At 43.6% G+C, this 23,262-nt stretch overlaps 1 long non-coding RNA gene across 1 annotated transcript; it reads right to left on the minus strand.

The window, feature by feature from the left end:
* Positions 1-1,805: 1,805 nt before the first annotated feature.
* Positions 1,806-22,806, minus strand: LOC122461485. The gene is made up of 4 exons (XR_006283411.1): positions 22,605-22,806; positions 7,000-7,089; positions 4,557-4,681; positions 1,806-2,845 (listed from the first exon to the last, which is right to left on the minus strand). It is a non-coding gene; the product is annotated as an uncharacterized LOC122461485 (long non-coding RNA).
* Between the last annotated feature and the right edge of the window lie 456 nt (positions 22,807-23,262).

Consider the following 23,262-nt stretch of genomic DNA (forward strand, 5'->3'; position numbering starts at 1 on the left):
CCAGCCCTCCTTACAGTTGCGCAGCCTCGATGTGGCCCTCGGGCCAAAAAGTTTGCCCACCCCCGCTGTAACTGCTGTCACGGAAACATGCATGAATTCAAACTGATGCCCTTTTCACAGAGATTTATATTCTAAGGATCGATGTGTTTCTCAGTGACTGAAGTGTACCGTAGTTACCAATTTAAAGACACACACACACATACTGAAGTTTCATTTCCTGCCTGGCAGGGGAGCTGAAATTTTAGGTCATTTGTATGAGAAGATTCTACAAAAGCAGAGGAGGAAAGAAATGATTAACTCAATATCTAATGTGCCAGCAACACTTAAATTAAACTTTTTTTTTAAAGCTGAAGGCACAAAATGACTGGACTTCCTTCACTAACAGGCACAGCTTTGAGTGCCAAGCCAGATCAGCTGACATACTGTGTAATGCTAAGCCACACAGGCTGGTTGACGAAGTCAAGATAGTCTTTGATGCAGAAAAGTTGTTGCAGTCATGTTTCTTCAAGTGCAGTTCCTGGCGTGTAGCTTAAGTGACATTGTTTTCACCAGAAAACAAAAAGTAAGTGCATGGATTAAAGCTGACACTATGGAAATTAGCCCAAACTGTACATGAAGGATTTAACATATTGTAAGTGGGATACAGCCACCAAAAATTGGGATCATTTCCTGCAGGAGTGTACAATAACATTTGTATAGCCCCTTCCTACCAAAGGCCTCCATCTACTTTACAGATGTTAAAGTGAAGTATTGCTGGATAAGATCATACAGATTAAAACTCACTATCAGGCATCACACTCTAGTAGTGTACTCACCTTGTAGTACACTCCCTCTACTCCTCCACCCACACCATGACCTTACTACTACCAAGAGTGCTATCTACCACGAACAATGCACCACAACATTATGTCTGCCCCACAGAGATACCAGCCTTCCATCACCTTGCAGTATTAAGGTACTTATCAGTGGGGGGAGTAATACAGGATACACCCTGTAAAGTGGCGTACCTTTTAATTTCCATAGGTTTGTGCCAGATATATTATGTGTGTGGCAAACAAAGTTATTGTTGGAGTGTGTGTATTAATTTAAAATAACAATTCACCCACTCTGTACACAAAGCAATGAACAGCCAGTGGCCAAGGGATTTACGGCCTTCAAACCTGCAACTTTTGAAGAATTATCCCTGGAAAGTACGCTTAAATGTTGGTAATGGCCACTCCCTTACACCTATGAGGAAAGGGAAGATTAACCTGTATATGTGTTACTCAAGCTCATGTGTGCTACCTGCTGATGTTTACTAACAACTACAGAGGCTCTGCTTACGTAATGCTCTACACATACAAAGCTCTTTAACTAATCCTCCCAACAGCCCCGTGATAGACAGGCCAACTACGATTGTCCACTCTTTACAGATAGGCAAACTGAGAGACATGGGTTAAGTAACTTGCCTAAGGTCAAACAGCAAGTCAGTGGCTGGTCTGGGAGAAGAATTCAAATATCTAACCATTAGACAAAGTTACCATGGGCTCATAATCTATTGAAGGGCTATAAAAACCAAGGAATCTGAGCAGAGCAAATGCCACAGTAAACCCAAGATGGAGCAGACGGCTTTGTTAAGGTCAGTTATATACTTGCTATTTTCATTATAAATGGCTTCTCAGTTATTATACACCACAAATAAGAGGCCAAGCATCCTCACCACTCTGGCTGCATACTCTATCTCCTTACAACAACATCTGTTACTGTGTACACCCCGCAGCATTTCTTAGTGTGCTGCCTCTCCTGTCTCCATTGACTAAGGCTTTCTCCCCATATTTTGGGTCTGTCTCTTCTCTCCCCATTTTGCATCTCCCTTTGCCTCTCGCTAGGCTCCTTCCCCATAACCTGCTCTGCCTCTCCATCGCTCATGCTTCTCTCCCCTGCCTCGTGTAGCTGTTTCTCCCCTTCCGTCACCAGCTCCTGTAGCTCCCTCCCCTGTCTTGCCAACTAAACTTTCTGAAGACTAAAAAAGTGTGATATAGTATATGGCTGCAAAAAGTTAGGAGTTCTCTTCAGAATGTACTCATTCAGCCATTGTAGGAAGAAGTTTAAAGAAGAATAAAAATGAGAGGAACGTGAAGGGCTTTGGAAAAGCTTATGTATTCTTCCAAACAGACCAGAGATAATTTCTTACTCATAGTAAGGTGGTGTGTTCCCATTCTTTATCCATTGCCAATGCCACAGGCAATGAGTGGTGGGGCTGAGGGACAGCTACTCGCTTGACAACAGCATCACGGTTCATGTTTTTAATTCACTTTTCAGTGCAGGATAGACAGTGCTTGAATTTGATGAAAACAAACCAACATAAGGGATTGGAAGGGCTTGGACACTGCAGTAATCTGGGCCATATAAATACCTAGATAGATAATAAGGAGAAGGAGGAAGGAAGTGTAATGGGTGAATGAGCAAAGCCAGTTGGATGAGGAGGAGTTGGTATAGCAGCAATAATACAGATCTCCAGGCACTTTTTTTTGCGCTGCAGGAGAGTGAGGTGAGGACATTCCTTCTCTGTCTCATGCACCGTAGTTCTCTCCTCCTTATGCCTGTGTTTTTTCTCCTCCATGCTGTGCCAGTGTTGCCCAATGAGTGTTTATAAGACAATATTTGGTGCAGGCAGACAGCTGTTTTAGGCAGATGATCTTGAGCCCTTAAAATTAATATTTGTGCATTGGGTAATTCTCTAGAGAGGGCTGCATTTTTATTATCCATCAGTATCCTAGGGCAGCATGCCTTTTGCCTGATGTCCATCTTTTCAGATACCATTCTCTTTGTTTCCAGGAAAATGGTGAGTTTATTTCAGATTCGCCTGTACAGTCGAGGGAAATAGCACTTTAGGGCATGTTCATCGATATATTTCTTTATTAATGGAAACCACAGTGTTGACAAGTCTGGGCATCTGCCTTGGAAAAGGAACAGCAGGGTTTTACAGCTATGGAGTCACAGTTTGCTGACTGAGGTCACCAGCTTTCAGTGACTCGCAATCTGTCTTTCTGGCAACCCAACTATAGAACATGTTGGACTTGTTTTGTTTCTTTAAAAAATAGTCTGTCAGAAATGCTAATTCCTAGCTACATCTTGGAATATCTCACGATTCCCTCTATTTGACATTGTACATGTACTGAGCTGTATAATTCTCTCTAACCACAGCCCTCCCTGGATTTGCTGTACCAGTGGATCTTTGTACTGTAAAAGACAGCATATTTTAATTTACATTAAATCATATTCATTCTGAGGAGCTTAGGTAGCACTGCACCCTGGGTGCCATCTTCTCCCTCCCTTGTCTGAAAGCTCACAGCCCCCTACTTTCTCTTCCTAAAGTACTGTTGGCTCAGATTGTGACCAAATACACTCCTATATTTACACCCTATACACTATTGCAATAATCTTTGTACAAAATATGCCTTGTGAGGTACCATTTGAGAACTAATAACTTGCTGGTGAATAATATCATGGTGAAACGTATGTAAAAACATTCTATGTAAAGTTATGAACATAAGCTGCAGTCATGACTGAAGTGTGTTTACTAGACCAGGTTTATAGTGGGTAAACCTGTTTCTCAAAGATAAAGGACAAGCTGATGCCTCTAGCCAGGTGTCATCAAAGCTTATGGGCTGCCAACTGGCCATTCTTTGGCAGGAAAGTGAGGTAGGAACAGATTGATATGCATTTTTAGCAAACAACAGCATGGAACCTTTTTATCACCAGAGTTGTCTCTGTCCTCACAGAGGGAATGAACTTTATCTAGGGGTAAACCTTAGGAAAATGCATTTCAGAGGGTTGCTGAACTATCAAAGTGAGGGGCAAAACATCCCAAGTTATCTCTCCCTAACCATCTCTCACCTAAGAAGACAAAAGAAACAGCTGTTGGACTTTGGGATCTGAGAATTTGGTCAGCAAGTTACTGGAAATATGTGGTAAGGGATTTCGCCTTGAACCAAGTCTAGTTTGTTACATTTTAGTACTAGGAAGTGTTTTATCTTTATTTCTCTTGTAACCATTCCTGACTTTAATGCCTTATACTTGTACTCACTTAAAATCTAGCTCCTTGTAGTTAAATAAGCTTGTTTTATTCTTTAATCAAAGTTAATCCAGTGTTGTGAACTGTGTGGATAACTCCATTTAGGGAAGCAAACTGTTGTATGTTGACTCCCTTACCAGGCAAACTGGACCTAATTATCAGGACTCTCCAGAAGAGGGCTGCACAGTGCAGAACACATGTTTTTGGGAAAAAACCAAGACTGGCAGTGTGCTGGGGTCACCCTGTAAGTGGTAGTCAAGGCTGGTGGAAGCCAGAGTGTAACTGATGTGTGGCTGGCAGGCTGAAGCTATACACAGATACTTAGGGTGTGACCTCCATGCTGTTTGGTTGTTTGTGCGTGGCCCGCGTGGGAGCTACAGCAGCAATGCATTGTGAGGCATCCAAGTTTGCAGGGCAAGTGGTGACATAGCTCCTCACTGGTCTGGATTGCACCCAGGAATGTCATAGAGACTCAACAAAAACAGGTTGTATTCATTACCTCATTTAAACATTCAAGCATCGCTGGTTGCCAAGAGAAAGTTCTGCATGTGGTCTCTATAGAGCGGAATGGCTTGTTCTAGCTTTAGCCCTTCTCTGTGTAGGGATCTGGAGCATTACAGCACCCTAAGTCAATAATAAGAAATGGAGCTGGTCAAAAATGCCTTTTTTTTTTGGGGGGGGGGGGGGAAGGAGAGAATGTTGAAATAAATGAGAATTTTAAAAAAAATGAAGTTATTCTTTTCAGTTTCAACAATAAAAATAACCCACTATTTTTTCCCTCCTTTCCCCTAGAAACATTATTTCTTTCCCACTATTTTATTGAGAAATCAATAGGTTTTAAAACAAAATTTTTCATTTAGGGAAAAAAAGGTCATTTTCTGTCAAAATGTGGTAGGACATTTCCAGCCAGCTCTATGAACAAGAATACTTCACTCTTGACTTGCTTATATGTACCCTTTACCTGTACACAGTAATCTAGGCACAGTGGAGACCACTGACAATCCATGCATGGGTCTTAATATATTGTTCCCAAATAGGTTCAGCAGCAGTCCTGGAAGCAATGGCTCAGGGTAGTCATAACATTTGGTACTTGGTGGTAGGTGATAGGTAACTGAACCAGACTGGGTAAGAACTGAATCAAACTTTCATCAATAATAATTAGTTTGTTGTTAAACTTTCCACTTCTATGGTGAGTTTCCTACACTGATCCAGAACACTTTACACATATTAATTAAGTCTCCTAGCACTCCTAGAGCTGGGCATTGTTACACTTATTTTACTGATTAGGATGCAGAGGTACCTATTAGGAAGCAGGTTTCTTGGCCTCAGTCACAAAAAGGTCACTGGATGGGCAGTGTGGGAAATGTCACCAGTCAAAGGGCTAGTGTAGACTGGCGACCAGCATTTTAACCACCATGTTGTTTAAATTTGCTCTGAACAGGTATAGATAACATGGAGTAGAAATTCCCATGCTATGCCTAAGCTAGTGCTCCAACCAGTGCATTTGTAATGGTGGGAGATTTTAAGAAAAATGCTAGTGGTGATTGAGTCAGTGAGCTGAATAGAACCTAGATCTCCTAATTTATGTCCCTTGTGCAAAAGACTCCAGAAAACTTTTTACAACTGTAATTATGTTTCATGTTGGCTCATCTCTGGGCTTTTTAGCTCCAGCTCAGACTGGAAGGAGCTATACCTGAATACCACCATAGAGGCTGCTCTTGTGGTATTTTTGGCCCAACACTGCAAATCAAGAGATTCAGATAAGAAGTCCTGAAGAGAGGGAACTAAGGCCAAAGAACATCACTTAGCAGTCAACATTTTGCGCAATGAAACCATTTTAGATGGTTGTCAATGGAAATTTTTAACTTCTGCATCATGAACAAAAAACTCTTCTCTTGTCTTAGACAGTGTGCAGTGTAGGCATGTTCTGGGTCATTGCCAAGGACTGAAAGCCAATTCCCCCCCCAAAAAAAATGTATTAGAAGTTCTCAGATACATTCACGAAGCTGACTCCATCCTTTGATTGAACAATTCCAGGCCTCTAATCTTCTCCTGACTCCCCATTCCTCCCTGGTTGTATATGATGATATTGCAGCTGTTTTGATGAAATGCAGTTATTTAAAAAATTGCCTGTAACCATGGCAACCTGCATGCAGAGTATTTCAATTTAAAATTTAAAACAGAAGCGGAAGCTAAAGTTTCTTAATAGGATATTTATGATCCCTTAGCCTTTGTGCATTTTTAATGAAAATGTTCCATTTAAATGGGCTTATCAAAATGTCATTAATTTTAGGGTCAGGTTTAAGCTGTCTGGGCTTGTGCCCGGGGTGATTTTTTTTAAAGTTTGTCATGCCTGCTTCAGCTCTCTGAGAATCTGGGATCTCACTTCCCCTTCCAAATGATTGCTGCTCCTACTCTGATCAATGCATGACCTGATCTAGCTACCTCTGGGGGCCTGCTGATTTTAAAATGGGCTATAGTGGCTAACCATCTTTTGTCTTGTAGGTAGATCTGGCCTGAACTGAACTCTCAAACATACTTTGACCTCTCAAGCAATAAGGGCTATATGTAGAAAGGCCTCCTTAAGGGTCTGATCCAACTCCCATTGACTTCAATGAGGTTTGGATCAGGCCTCACTTGTGTCTGTAAAACTGTCAGGCACCTCTAGTTGCATGTCTCAAACCCTGCACTTGCTCATGCAAGCTGGATAATTACACATGAAAGTAGGTAGCTAGGTGCCCACTTGACCATTTGCACATGCACTTATCTGGTATGTGCACATAGATTTTGGCTTTTTGAAGGGGAGCAATTGGATATGCTTGCAACAAAGTTAATTTCTCCAAGTGTGGCTCCTAGATGGTTCACAGGATTAGATTCCACCCACTTGACAAAAGTACAAGTATTACTGAACAGTTGAAGGGAGACATCTCAAAATTACTTACCTTCAGAAATGGAAAAGGTTAAACCACAGGTGTCACAATCACCACTTTGTGCCTGAATTGTCTCTGCTGTCAGCCATCTTGGATTATCTGCTGGATTTAAAAAAAAATCAGGTTTATTAATTAGCTCTATTAAGGTTCATCTCACCATGATATCAGCGACCCTCCTTATAAATTAAAAACCCTTTTTTATATATTTAACACCATTATAAATGCTGGAGGCAAAGCGGGTTTTAGGGCGGAGGCTGACAGCTCGCAACCCCCCCATATAATAACCTCATGACCCGCTGAGGGATCCTGACCCCCAGTTTGAGAACCCCTGGTCTAGCCTATCCATAAACCTACTGATGTAACAAATATAATAAAACTGCAGTTTGCAACATCCATCATCTGATGCATCTCAAATAGCTTTACAAACATGAATGAAGTAAGCCTCACAACAGCCCTGTGATGTAAACAGGTTATATAGGTCAAACTTAATTAGCCAAGGTCCAGAGTGACACACAACCTTTGACTGTTCAGCAGCTTTGTTACGCAGAAAAACTTGTGTGCAGCTCTCCCTACTGTGTTGTCCTTTCTCCTCCAAGCACCAGTTTCAGTAAACTGTCCTTTGTCTTTTTCAATCTGCCAACCTTCCAACTGCTCAGTGATACAGCATCTCCTATCTCTTCTCTTGCCTTTTTTTTCCCCTCCCCTCCATGCAGCCAGTTTCAGGGAAGCTGGTCTGTGATGTACTGGTTACATAACTTGGAAGACATGTATCTGAGTTTGGGATAACCACGGTTGTTGGTTAACAGCTGTTCAGATAATCAGGTTTGACTCCATAACTTCATTCATGTTCTTTGTGTCAGAACTGCCTCTTAAGGCAAAAATGCTCTATCTTTAAGTGCCTTCAAATAGACGTGTAAACTGAACTAAGGATGAGATATTAGGGGTGGAAGATGTATTCAAAATGGAGAGATGGTTTCTTTGTTCTGCAGAAAAGGATGTTGGAACAGGTCACATTTCTGGCAATACTTACATCTAGGAGAAATCATGCTGAGCCTAAATTTAAGAAAACCTGCCACTTTTGAACTGACAGACACTCATCACCAACACACACACCGAGAGAAAACCAGACACAACCAATGTCGTGTTTAATTTGTAGCCTTTGTTATTAAAAATCGGCTCCTGTATCTGAAAGCCATCTAGGAGCAAGGTACTGAGAAAGAATATACACATTCTGGGGACAGGACTCTGGAAATTTGCAGTGTTGTGATTTTCGCTGCTGTGAAAGAGGTCAAATTAAAATGACAAAACTTTACAATCCACTGACTATACTAAACAGCCCTAGGTTCAGGTCTGAGAGATGCTAATTGATACTGGAAGGGCCAAAATGGAGCTTGGAAGTATGGTACCGTGTTCTGGAGCTGTAAAATCCTCTCTGTTTTGGGAGAAAATAACTGGTGCTACAAGACATTATAAAGATAACTTTCTGAGGGTCTTTGTGTATTATCTGATATCAGATTTGGGCCCATGCTCTGGCACTTTTGTGTTGTAAAGGCTTCCCTAACCATACCATTTGGGATCCCATGGCTGTATGTCACCTTGGTATAGACAGAACAAGGCTATACCAGTGGGAGGGGCTGGTGTGGAGTGCTGCTCCATCCCTGGCCAGAATAATAGCTCCTTAGAGCCATTACAGATCAGCGCAAGTTAAAGCAGCCCTGAGGTACTGGGGTTTAGAGGAGAACCGAAGAGGGCTTACAGCCAATTTTGTCCCCCTTTACCTTGGATCCTGTATCAAGAACAGCTGGGTCTGACCCAAGGATCAGAGCCCATTTTTTCCCCTCTGAAAACATAGGCCCCGATCCTGCAACATACAAGGTATAGATGGATTGCTGCACCCATGCAGAGCCCCAGTGACTGTGCATGGAAGTCGCAGTCTGGCCATGTGCTACGCATTGCAGGATAGGGGCCAAAATGAGGATTAAAATAGTTTTCACACCACTTGCTTCAAAATATTGTATTGAGGCTCTAATAAAACAAGGCAAAACTGTCTGGTTTTAGCATGACCATCAGTCCCATCTAGCAGAGAAGCATCCAAGAAACTATCTTATAAGCATAAGATGGGCTATTTTATTTAGTGAATCAGTTTTAAAAAAATATTGGCTTCTTACATAAGTTATTCATGCAGATGTTTGGTTATTTTGGAAAGGTATACCATTTCGTGGATTATTTATTTTTTGGCTTGTTCACTTTTTTTAAATTTGCATTTTGTTGTTGTTTTTTTTCCATTATGTATATAAGTGCATGGATCTATCACTCTATATGAAATCCAGAGCTTGCTAAAAATCCTTCTTTGTTCCCCTTCCAAAAATTTTTGAACAACCATTTCTTGTTCAAAACGTTTCATTCTTTTAGAAATAACAATTAAAAAAATGTTCTTTGGATTCAAATTGGTTTTTCAAACACCAAAACTAAATGAAAAATGCAATTTGAAATGAAACACAAATATGCATTTTGTTCAACGTTTCCCATTGAAAAATCAAAATATTTTAATCACAAAAGACATTTTTTCAGCAAAAATAAAATAATATAAGTTTTCTACTAAACAGCTTTTTCTGGCAGGAAATTTTTTGATCAAAAGTTTGTAATCAGCTCTAATAAAACCTTATGCTTGCAGGGAATCAGCTAAGTGACTGTATAGATATAAACTATAGTCTTATGGAGGTTATTTTTTTCTTTTCTCTGTGTCATGGAAGTACTGCATCATCCCGTTGCCTACATGTTCATTGGAGGTCATCCATCCAATGACTGGTGCATCTTGACCCTACTCAAATTTTTATGATCTGGTGGGCTGACAGCACAATGGGGCGTGGCTGCTAGAGTAAGCACTTAAGAAGATTTTATATTTTAAAAAAAATACATGGGTTGAGATTTTCAAAGCTGTCGGAGGGGTTTAGACCCATCATTCCCATTATTTAAAGGGAGTTGTAGATCCCCTAGTCACCTTTGAAAAGCTTATCCATAAGCTTCTCAGTTGACCTTTAAAGTTCTATTTCCACATCCTTGGTGGCCATCTAGGACGCTATGATGATTTCCACTATCTGAAGACCAAACCCCACATTTCTACCCTTCTTCTCTTCCCCCCCCCCAGCCCTGCCATTTTATTTTTCCTTTCCTTAAGGGCCCTTCCCTTTTCCCCATGACAAAGAGCTAGCTGGATTCTTATGGAAAGAAAACATTCCCTGAACCTCCTCCAAAATAAGCTCGGTCCACAGAAAAGCCTTTTAGAAGTACAGAAATCTTGTGATGAAACCTGTTTCTCTCATGATTTTGAAACCAGTTACTTTTGGCTGAAATTGTGGATATTTATCTGCACAGAACAAATATTTATCTGACCTTTATAGATCTTTATCACCACCTGGCTTCCCTGTTTCCAGAGGTTATGAAATGTTTTCAACCAATTTTGGGTCTTTTCTAGTTTGGGTGGATGGGTATCCATTCTAAACGCTTAGCGCAATTTAGACAATACAATCCGACTGTTAAATCATTTTCTGTTTTGTTTTTTCCTCCCCTCAGAATAAAGTGACAAGCAGCAATGCTACTTTCCACGAGAGGGCAGAAATGTAACAGCAAAGAACCGGTGTGAAATGTCACTGGTGAGTGCCTGCAAGAATGTCAGTCAGTGAGGGAGAGGTAATTATGGATCGACAGAACACCATGACAGCAGCCTGTTCAGAACAGATCACAGAGACCTAGACTCCGACGGCACAGGCTGTACATTATGAATTCAAATTGGTGTTGGTGCATTTTTATTTTTAAAATAAGGGTCTTACAGAGTTTTAGATGGAGAAAGAAAGGAAGGGGAGCATATATCAAAACAGGGGCAGCTGGGAAAATATGATGCTAAGCAGCCAGACAGGCATTCCAAGGGGAAAGAAGGGACTGAAGGCTTTGGCAGCTTATTCTGTTGATAGGATTTATGCAGGGATAAGCTGTTCCTCTTAAAAATATTAGTTTTAACAGTAAGTTTACAGGATCTGTTGAATCCACTGACCATGGAGGGGCGGGGGAGGGGAGTGGGAGAGGGTGCTTCCAAAATCACTGATTGTACTGACCAACCCTAGGAATTTGTTTCACTTCCTGCCTGGACTCAGCAGCAGAAGAAATTCATAGTGTGATCCTGGGTTTGTTTAATCAAAACAGCTCTGCAGTCACCTTTGCTTCAAGGATTGGCTGTTTGCACAGAAGATTGCTCAGATGAATCTCTCTTAATGTTTCTTCCTTCAGAAGACGCTTGGTTTTCTGCAGTGTGTAGTGTGCTTTCATACAGCTGACTGCAAAGCTACTTGGGAAGCCAAACACAGCACTCCAGGTTCATTAAAATGCATCACTTGCTTTTACTTCAGCAGTGCTGATGTTGTGAGGAACAGGGCAAACACCTTAGCAGTCAAGCCAAGAACCTATGTAGTGTTTACTTCACACACACAGTTTTGATCTAGCTGAGAGATTGTTTCTCAGGTGGTGGTGTTACTTTTTAACTCAGAGGGAATCAACTGAAAATGGGCCAGACTAGCTGGAAAAACTTAGGGGTTTGGATGGCTTCAGAACTCGATGATAAGATGCGGAGTCATTTGCCTCGAGGTTGCTAGCCTGAACTTGGACCTCATCAGTAGGTTTAGCAGCAAGTTGTTACCAGGTGGTGACCTGTGCAAAGCATCTTTGTGGTTCCAATCCAGCCCTAGGGTTCAGGTACTGACCTTGCACAAAACAGCTTTTCTAATTGGCACCAGGTGGTAGAAACCTAAGTGGCCAGGACATGGAGACTGAAGGACCCTGGAAGTATTCTCTCCAAGGAGGGGCATATTGAAACGGTAGTGTAGCAGGAGTTTCCACTGTTCTGTCATGTACATTTTTTGTAGCTAATTAGAGCACGCCAGGTTCTGGGGCTCTCAGTCCAGCACCTTTAACACTAATTTAAGAAGAAAAAAAAGGAGAAAAATCTTTGGATACTGAAGTGTATGTAGTTGTGAGTCTATTAAATATGTCAAGGGAACAATTCACACCATCCACTGAAGTACTGTCAGAGCTGGGCTAGAATAGAACTGCTGTTTCACAACGCACAGGTGGGTTCTATGCCCAAATAAATCTGTTAGTCTTTAAGATGCCACCGGACTCCTTTTTGTTTTTGTGGATACAGACTAACACGGCTACCCCCTGATAATGAGACAGTGTGTGCATGAGGGAAAGAGTAATGTTCTCTAAGAGCTATGTAAGGGGCCTACTATTGCTATTGCTTAAAGGAGGTCTCCTTTACTGAGGTGGCAGATGCCTGGGGTTTCTGGATTTGAAGGGCAAGGGCTTAAGTTCCAGTTCCCTGTGGGTGTGAGTATTGGGCATCTGCAGCAAATTGCTTCCCTGCAAATACATAGACAGTGAGTGAAAAACACCATATGAACATCTCCACTCAGAATTTAATTACCTGGTTAGGAATTTATCAATTCACCAGCACTATTACTCCTGTTAATGTAAAACTTCCACGGTGGGTTGCATTTTTTTAATAATCATATGTGATCAAAAAGTTTCATATCCCATTACAAAGACAACACCCCTTGCTTAAGCATGTCTTCAGTAATGACACAGAGAGATGACTGCAACCCATCACTGTTACTTTCCACTGTACATAGAATTTTCCTTGCAGTCTTCCAGGCAGGGAATAAAAAGGACCAACCCCACTGAGCCTGGGAGGCTAAGCAAGATCACAACCCAAAATGGAATAATTATTTTAATGATATACTTTCTGGGGTCCAATGTTAGTCCTACTACTCATGGTAGCTCCCACTGTATGACTGTTCCCCTACTTCTCTTTAGATTACATTGGTATCACCCTGTGTCAAAATATAGAGCCACTCAGTGCTTCAGGTCAGTGCTCTGGTATGTAAAATGTATTAATCCGTTTTAAGCAGCAACAGCCTGTATAAGCTAATATCCTGGCCCCCTCCTTCGGTCTGAAGCTATTTCAGCTCTTCTGAGATGTTTAAAGGGAAAACATAGTTCATTGCAGAGAATGTGTAGTCACTACATCTGGTAATAGACAAGTGGAAATCACAAACTGATGTATAGTTTGAAATTGCTTACATGGCTTGTGACAAAACAAATGCTCCAGCCCCAGCAGATGAAAAGATGAACCGGGGGGCGGGGTGGGGTGACGACTTTCAGAGCATTGGTAGAAGCTGGACCCAAGGAGGATTCACACAGGGAGAAGGCAGGGTCTCATCCTGGGTTCTAGAGAAGCTGTAGCAGCAGAGGATGCCTAGGAGATGTGCTAATCCCGAAAATCTCCCTGGCCAGTCATGCCCACTGTGTGGGCTGTAGAAGGCCCATTCCAACCCGTCTGGCTGAACAGAAATTACAAGCATCTTACACCATTTCTACCAGCAGAGTAAATTGGGGCCATTATTTGGGTTTATACATCAGTGCTGCCATGGAAGTTTGTAAAGAGATAGAGAAACAGCATTTCTTCCCTCTCTATAGTATTTCAACCTCTCACCATTACACACTCAATGTTGCTTTGTCACAAACCACACAAGCACAATAGATTCCAGTCAGAAAATTCTGCAAAATGGAAGTACGCACTGGGAGATGACAACTGAGGTTGAAGTGTGGCTGGTACAAGGAGTGGAGCTGTGTTGCATCCACATTTTATATAGCTCCCTTGCAGGCTTCATTGACTTGACACTGGAAATCTTGACGCTTGATTTAACACTGAGGGAGCCGTGTTGCTATGGTGTGGTTAGGCAGACAGACAAAGAAGGACCACTGAATTAGGGACCCAACCTCCATTGCTTGTTGCAGGGGGCAACCCCTGCCCTCTTCATCCACCAAGGAATAATGAACAGACTTAGACTGCTGATGGTCATGCTCCTTCTCGTAGAGAAAATCCCAATAGGCAAGACTATGGCTGTACGTTAGGGCTAAATATTGTGACCCAGATTCTGCTGTCCTCACAGATGTTGATTTCACTGGGACTATTTGTGGAGTAAAATGCACCAGTGACTTAACATGAGTAAAAGGAACAGAATCTGGCCCTGAGTTAGTATTAGGACTAATCACTGAACTTTTCTTTTTATATATTGGGAAATCCTAGATTCATAGATTTTAAGACCACATGAAACCATTACGATCATTTATTCTGATCTCCTGCATAACACAGGCCATACAATTCCACCTAGTGATTTCTGCATTAATTTCAATAGGTTGTGGTTGAACTAGAGCATATCTAGAATCTCAGAGGAGCCAAACATACTGCACCTGAAGTTTAGAAATTCTTTCCAAATTATTTCTCCTTTTCTAATATCAGCGTTTTGCAGGAGTCACTTGTGATTACGCAAGACTCCTCTCTTGCTAATGTATTCATGGTGGATACTGAGAATTAGGAGAAAAGTTCTGCTCTCTTAATGGCTGTGTTTATTCAGATAGTGTAATCTCTGTTCCATGATATAAGAGTGTGAGTTTTAATATCCTCCCTAACATATTAGCATTTATGTTTGGTTTTCTGTAGATTCACAGCGTTTCATTTGCAACCAAATTGCAACAAAATCCACATACCAATTAGGAGGCTTTGCACGTAGAGATAGAAAATGCAGTCACAAGATTGCTAAATAGAAACTGCTCTATCTGTAAATGATCACAAGCTGTCAGCTGTTCCTTTGTTCAGCTTATTATAGACACATATACAACATTTGAGTGAATGTTCAAGTTTTCACCCTCTAGAATCAAGACGGATGCCTGATAAAACAACAAACAACCCCCGCCCCCAAACCTTCTAGCATAAGTTGAATTTCTTCCATTATTGAAGCAAGTACCTCAAGTACTGCATGGGCTAAACTGGACAGAGCAAACAACCATCTCCCCAAACTGATTTCCCAAATCAAACCATTGTTAAGCACATCAATATTCCCAGCCAGTTCAGTGGTGGCTGAAGCAAGCTTTCTGTATCAAACAAGCTCCTCTCCATGAAAGTCATGGAGTGTTGTGTGTACTGCTGGGTTTTGTTATTAATTATTGTTTGTAATATTATTAATACCTGATTTTTCCTCACCTCTTCTTCCTCTCCCCAATTCCTTTCACTATAGAACAAATAATTCTTTTGTCTAGGAACAGGTTTCTTTTCTCTTTCAGACATGGTAAGGGGCAGCTTCCCAATGTTAAAGTATTGATCCACTTGATCACCGACATGTCTGGAAGCACCTGAAATACCTCAGCCTCAGAAAAGCCTAATGGGCAACTCTGTAATAATGGCAAGCAATAAATTACAGGGATTAATCCTGGCTCTTCAATAGTACAACATCAAGAAGCATCCCTGGAGAGAGCCAGATGATGGATCAGGGGAGTGTTAATTGGCCTCTCACTATTTAGGTCACTAGGATTCCAAACCAAAGCTTCCCTCTCACAAACATGCAAGCACATGCTTAGCTTTAAGCACACGTGAGGTTGTTGGACTTCAGTGGGCTTCCTCGCATGCTTAAAGTTGAGCTTCTGTCTCAGTGTTTGGAGGATGGGGGGGGGGAGGGAGGGTAAGCACTCTTACTCTTGTTTGGCAGCTAATGTGAAAAGTCTTGGTGGCCTCCATCCAGTGTGTTGTGGAGAGGTGTTCACAGGACCTCTAAGAAAGAAAATCATAACGGCCCCAGAATTAACAGTCAGGCTCAAGGGGGAAGCCCAGGATGAAATGTTCCTGGTGTCTGAACTACTCTTTTTTGGAGGTAACCCTTCCACTGGAACGTGGGTATCGGCCCATTATCACAGGTAAGTGAGGAAGCTTGCTTCACTCATTTCCTATGTAATAAAGCTTCTGTGGAGAAATAAAAAAATGTCAGTCTTCAAGGCTGGAACTGCAGCACCTTTCAGGAGCAGAAAATTAATTTAAAAATATAAATTAAAATGAACCCTTTTAAAAAAAAACATCTGGATTCTTAGACCTGATCCTGCAGTGAGATCTTCAAGCAAACATCTGTGCCTGAATGGAGCCCCAGTGAGGTCAATGGCCAATGTGGTTCTCAGTTCAGGATTGGGACCTTAATGAAGAACAAATTTGATTAATCCCCTGGAGCAATGTTTGCTGTTCAGGACAGCGATTGCTTACAATGCAGAGAGGAGAAGTTAATGGCCTTAGCATCAGGTTTGAAATATCTACCCACTGTGGAGTCACCATAGGTCCAAATCTTAGTATGGTTGACTCATCCTTTTATATAGGTAAGTACAGTGAATACCATGCAGTTTACAATGCAGAGGTCTTTTGAAAGACCATAAAGGCCTAGGTTTAGTTTGCTTTTTGTGGCCACTAAAGATCCGGCTGCCATAACAGTGAGGGATTCCTCAAATGTCCTTAACCAAATTTGGGCAAGGATTGGATGTAGTGGGCTATTAGGCCATTCCCTGAATAAAAGAGCAGGAGAGCAGACCAGCCAGTCACTTTTAAGGAGCAGAAGTTGATTAGGCCTTGGTCTACACTAGGAGTTGAAGTTGAATTTAGCAGCATTAAAATCGATTTAACTCTGCACCCGTCCACACGACGAAACCCTTTTTTTCGACTTAAAGGGCTCTTAAAATCGATTTCCTTACTCCACCCCCGACAAGGGGATTAGCGCTGAAATCAGCCTTGCTGGGTTGAATTTGGGGTACTGTGGACACAATTAGACAGTATTGGTCTCTGGGAGCTATCCCAGAGTGCTCCATTGTGACCACTCTGGACAGCACTCTCAACTCAGATGCACTGGCCAGGTAGACAGGAAAAGGCCTGCGAACTTTTGAATTTCAATTTCCTGTTTGGCCAGCATGGCAAGCTGCAGGTGACCATGCATAGCTCATCAGCAGAGGTGACCATGATGGAGTCCCAGAATCGCAAAAAAGCTCCAGCATGGACCGAACGGGAGGTACGGGATCTGATCGCTGTATGGGGAGAGGAATCCATGCTATCAGAACTCCGTTTCAGTTTTCGAAATGCCAAAACATTTGTCAAAGTCTCCCAGGGCATGAAGGACAGACGCCATAACAGGGACCCGAAGCAGTACTGCGTGAAACTTAAGGAGCTGAGGCAAGCCTACCAGAAAACCAGAGAGGCAAACGACCGCTCTGGGTCAGAGCGCAAAACATGCCGCTTCTATGATGAGCTGCATGTCATTTTAGGGGGTTCAGCCACCACTACCCCAGCTGTGTTGTTTGACTCCTTCAATGGAGATGGAGGCAACACAGAAGCAGGTTTTGGGGACGAGGAACATGATGATGAAGTTGTAGATAGCTCACAGCAAGCAAGCGGAGAAACCGGTTTTCCCGACAGCCAGGAACTGTTTCTCACCCTGGACCTGGAGCCAGTACCCTCCAAATCCACCCAAGGCTGCCTCCCGGACCCGCCAGGCAGAGAAGGGACCTCTGGTGAGTGTACCTTTTAAAATACTATACATGGTTTAAAAGCAAGCATGTTTTATGATTAATTTGCCCTGGCATTCACAGCTCTCCTGGATGTCCTCCCAAAGCCTTTGCAAAAGGTTTTTGGGGAGGGCAGCCTTATTCCGTCCACCATGGTAGGACACTTTACCACTCTAGGCCAGTAGCACGTACTCGGGAATCATTGTAGAACAAAGCATTGCAGTGTATGTTTGCTGGTGTTCAAACAACATCTGTTCTTTATCTCTCTGTGTTATCCTCAGGAGAGTGATATCATTCATGGTCACCTGGTTGAAATAGGGTGCTTTTCTTAAGGGGACATTCAGAGGTGCCCATTCCTGCTGGGCTGTTTGCCTGTAGCTGAACAGAAATGTTCCCCACTGTTAGCCATGGGGAGGGGGAAGGGGCTAGCTACACGGTGGGGGCAGGAAAAATGCAACCTTGGAACGAAAGCACATGTGCTATGTATGTAATGTTAACAGCAAGGTTTACCGTGAAAGAGTGTACCCATTGTTCTATAAAATGTGTCTTTTTAAATACCACTGTCCCTTTTTTTTTTTCTTCACCAGCTGCATGTGTTTCAAGGATCACAGGATCTTCTCCTTCCCAGAGGCTAGTGAAGATTAGAATGCGAAAAAAACGCACTCGCAATGAAATGTTCTCTGAGCTCATGCTGTCCTCCCACACTGACAGTGCACAGACGAATGCGTGGAGGCAGACAATGTCAGAGTGCAGGAAAACACAAAATGACCAGGAGGAGAGGTGGCGGCTGAAGAGAGGGCTGAAGCTGAAGTGGCGGCAATGTGACGAGAGGAGGCAGGTTCAGTGCTGAGGCTGCTGGAGGATCAAACTAATATGCTCCAGTGAATCGTTGAGGGGCAGGAAAGGCAGCTGGAGCACAGACCGCTGCTACAGCCCCTGTGCAACCAACCGCCCTCCTCCCCAAGTTGCATAGCCTCCTCACCCAGACGCCCAAGAACGCGGTGGGGGGGCCTCCAGCCACCCAGCCACTCCACCCCAGAGGATTGCCCAAGCAACAGAAGGCTGGCCATTCAATAAGTTTTAAACTTTTAAAGTGCTGTGTGGCCTTGTCCTTCCCTCCTTCACACCCCTCCTGGGCTACCTTGGTAGTTATCCCCCTATGATGAATTAATAAAGAATGCATGAATGTGAAGCAACAATGACTTTATTGCCTCTGCAAGCGGTGATCGAAGGGAGGAGGGGAGGGGGGTGGTGGTTCATCAAGGAGAAACAAACAGAACTTTCACACCGTAGCCTGGCCAGTCATGAAACTGGTTTTCAAAGCTTCTCTGATGCGCACCATGCCCTCCTATGCTCTTCTAACCACCCTGGTGTCTGGCTGTGCGTAACCAGCAGCCAGGCGATTTGCCTCAACCTCTCACCCCACCATAAACATCTCCCCCTTACTCTCACAGATATTGTGGAGCGCGCAGCAAGCAGTAATAACAGTGGGAATATTGGTTTCGCTGAGGTCTAACCAAGTCAGTAAACTGTGCCAGCATGCTTTTAAACGTCCAAATGCACATTCTACCACCATTCTGCACTTGCTCAGCCTGTAGTTGAACAGCTCCTGACTACTGTCCCGGCTGCCTGTGTATGGCTTCATGAGCCATGCCATTAAGGGGTAGGCTGGGCCCCCAAGGATAACTATAGGCATTTCAACATCCCCAACGGTTATTTTCTGGTCTGGGAATAAAGTCCCTTCCTGCAGCTTTTGAAACAGACCAGAGTTCCTGAAGATGTGAGCATCATGTACCTTTCCCGGCCATCCCACGTTGATGTTGGTGAAACGTCCCCTTGTGATCCACCTTGCAGCACTATTGAAAAATACCCCTTGCGGTTTATGTACTCGCCAGTTTGGTGCTCCAGTGCTAAGATAGGGATATGGGTTCCGTCTATGGCCCCACCACAGTTAGGGAATCCTATTGCAGCAAAGCCATCCACTATGACCTGCACATTTCCCAGGGTCACTACCCTTGATATCAGCAGATCTTTGATTGCATTGGCTATTTGCATCACAGCAGCCCCCACAGTAGATTTGCCCACTCCAAATTGATTCCCAACTGACTGGTAGCTGTCTGGCATTGCAAGCTTCAACAGGGCTATTGCCCCTCGCTTCTCAACTGTGAGGGGCTCCTCTCATCTTGGTATTCTTGTGCCTCAGGGCAGGGGAAAGCAAGTCATAAAGTTCCATGAAAGTTCCCTTACACATGCAAAAGTTTCGCAGCCACTGGGAATTGTTCCAGACCTGCAACACTATGCAGTCCCACCAGCCTGTGCTTGTTTCCCAAGCCCAGAATTGGCATTCCACCGCATGAACCTGCCCCATTAGCACCATGATGCCCACATTTTTTTGTGAGAAACAGAATGGCCCCCTCAAGGATAGAACTCAAAACTGGGTTTAGCAGGCCATTGATTTCATGGAGGGAGGGAGGAGAAAATGAATACAAAACAAATCTGGTCTATTTCTTGTTTTGAGCCACTTCATCTATCTTTATACATCTTGCTGGCAGTAGACTGTGCAGTACAACTGCTAGCCATCGTCATCTCCTGGGTGCTCGGCGGAAGACGGTGCAGTATGACTACTGGCCATCATCTTCTGCTAGCTGCTAATTAAAAGACAGTGCACTGCCAGTAGGACTGAATCGCCATGAGACAAAACTTAAAAGGGAAATGACCTGGCTGAGTCACTCCCATGTTTGCCCAGGCGCCCCGACCTCATTGAGGTCGGTTAAAAGGGCACCCAGGACTACGTCGATGACGGCTACCAGTCATACTGCACTGTCTGCTGCCAAAAGCAATAAACTGCTGCTGTGTAGCAATGCAGTACCGTGCCTGCCAGCACCCAGGAGACATATGGTGACGGTTAGCTGAGCGGGCTCCATGCTTGCCATGGTATGGCATCTGCACAGGTAACTCAAGAAAAAAAGGCGCAAAACGATTGTCTGTCCTTGCTTTCACGGAAGGACGGAGGGAAGGGGGGCCTGACGATATGTACCCAGAACCACCCGCGACAATGTTTTCACCCCATCAGGCATTGGGATTTCTACCCAGAATTCAAATGGGCAGCGGAGACTGTGGGAACTGTGGGATAGCTATCCACAGTGCAACACTCCGGAAGTCGATGGGTGCCTCGGTACTGTGGACACACTCCGCTGACTACATGCACTTAGAGCATTTGTGGGGGGACACACACACACACTCGACTGTATAAAAACACTTTCTACAAAACTGACTTCTATAAATTCGACCTAATTTTGTAGTGTAGACATACCCTTAGAGAGGTAGTTTCAAGGGCTCCCTTCCTAAGGAGATGATTTACTGGGTAATGGAGAAACTGAGCCCATGAGATTGGGAAATCTCCAGGAAGGGTCATAAATTTGGTTGGTGGGATTGTTGTGCTGGGATTAGGGAGGGTTAGTCCCAAGGTTTAAGGGAGGGCACTAAAGTTGCAGATGAATGGTATCCAAACATCTCAATGCTTATCCAAACTGCACAATTTGAGTTTCACCCTCTGTTACTGCGTTCCTTACCTAGGCAGTAGGGCAGCCTTATCCAAACTGTGCCAAGAAACTGATTAACTCACAGCAATTAATTTCACATCTGTCATGACCTGAGATCTACTCTGCCACATTCTATTGTTTCCTCTGCAAGTGACAGGGACCACAGTTTTACACAGTGTGCCCCTCAGGATATTTTGTAATGCCTATGAAATTAACCCACATTACCAATGTACCATACAGGTGGCTTCACCCAGTAAGAACCATTCTTTGTTTGCTCCCTGTCACATTTTCCTGTCTGTTTACTTGTAAACCAAATTGCCATGTTCTTAGTTGATAATGTTTCCCCCTTCCAGTTATTGTTTGCACAGTGCTTTGCACACTGTAACTATGCAAAGCTATTTTTCCTTTGAATAAGAGTTTTAGTATTCACTGAACAAGTTAACCCAAACAACGAAGTGCAAGGTGGAACAATCTCTGTAGCGTATGTTTCCACACACTCAGATTAAGTTTTTCCATTAATATAGATTGCCTTTGGATCTTCCTGTGGGGATAGCATTGGTATAGTTATTTTTTTAAGTTTCTGACTAGTGATCAGAAAACTTTCTAGGCACTATACCCAATGGAATTATAGATATGATGTATTTGCTATGTTCTGTTTTGTATCAATGGTAGTCAAATATAGTAATGTCCCATGTGAAAAATAATTACATTATCCTACAACAGTAGCTGAGCATAATGAAGTATCCCTGTTGTATCATGCAGTGTTTGGATCATTACACGAGAATATGTTAGCACTTTATTTATAGTAAGTTTGATGGCTTGTTTAAAATAGGTGCTGAGTATTTTGATGATAACAATAAGATGTTTGTTGTAATTCCCTTTGAAATGGAAGCAGAAAGTACAGTCGTCTTGCAATAAAACGACTTTTTGTGACATTGCAAGCACAACGTCATAGATGTAGGTGGTTTAGCTGGTTCCAACAAGCATCCGCACTTCTAAATACTTAGCTGAACACATTAGCATCTCCATATCCTTTTTTAAGGCTGGTTCTGAACTAAAGATGGATCTGTATTAGGTGGAGCAATGTTGTTATTTTCAGCTCTGGTATGTGTTTTCAGCTCCTGGGGAAATGGGATTGGTCTCCCTTTTTTTTTTTTTTTTTTTCAGGATTTGGTCAGCGCTATGATCAGCTTTGTGGCTCTGTCTAGTATGACAAAGTCCTGAGCCTGTATTGGTGGGTCCCATGCTTCTGGGCAGTTTCAGTGGCTTCAGAATCTCGATAAGGCCCCAGCGTGACCTTCCTTTCTCAGTGTAGCGGCAAGAGTCACAGCCTATTGAGTTACTTTCATCACTGGCCAGTATGGAGATGGAAAGGCGGAATACCCCACAGTCTCCGTTGCTCCATAGAGCTCAGTAGGTGCAGTTCAGCCTCCTGCCTGGACCAAGTCTAGCTTCCCTTCTCCAGGGGATCTCTGTAGAGTATGGTGGGGGGGGGGGGGGGGAAGAGGGGACCCAGGCCCGCCCTCTACTCCAGGTTCCAGCCCAAGGACCCTAATGGTAGCAGCTGTTGGTGGCTGTCCCTTCACTACTGACACTGCTTTGATTCCCTGGGCCACTTCCCCCATGGTCCCTTTTTCCTAGCTTCACCCTTACCTCAGGATTTAGCAATGCTTCCTCTCCTCCAGGTCCTTTCACCTCAGCCTCCTGGAGGGCTCTGGAAGGAGAGCTTTTAAACAGTATAAGTGGGACCTTGATTGGTCCCAGCTGTCTCCATTAGCCTAATGGCCTTAACTGGTTAATTGGCATCAGGTGTCTTAATTGGCCTGGAGTAGCCTTTGTTTGGCTATCCAGGGTGTGGTGGGGTGGCTGCCCAACCCCTATGAGAGATAGGCTAGAATAGGCCAGAGCAGCTGCACAGAAGGGCAGCCAATCAGGAAAAGGCCTCTAGGAGCCAATCAGGGCCAGTATTACAGCCAGTCAATCAGGGCTAGGCTAGGTCCTATATAAAGGCTGCCCAGGAAGGGAGCAGGCAGTCTATCCCAGACCTTCATTGGGGAAGGTCTGTCTCCTGAGCAGCAGACTGGTACCTCAGACAGAGTAGTGCTGGGCAGGCTCGGGGGAGCATAGAAGGGCTCTGGCCCAATACCTGCCAGACTGTGGGCCCTGATAGAAAGGGCCTAGAGGGTGTGAAGGGCCAGAGGGGAAGTGGCCCAGGGAAAGTTAGACAGGGGGAGAGAAGGAGGGCAGGGAGGCTGCCACTAGAGGGTCCCTGGGTCAGGAAACAGAGTAGTGGGTGGCTCCCAGACTGCTG

Source organism: Chelonia mydas, chromosome 8 (genome assembly GCF_015237465.2).
Source record: "Chelonia mydas isolate rCheMyd1 chromosome 8, rCheMyd1.pri.v2, whole genome shotgun sequence".
NCBI lineage: Eukaryota > Metazoa > Chordata > Testudines > Cheloniidae > Chelonia > Chelonia mydas.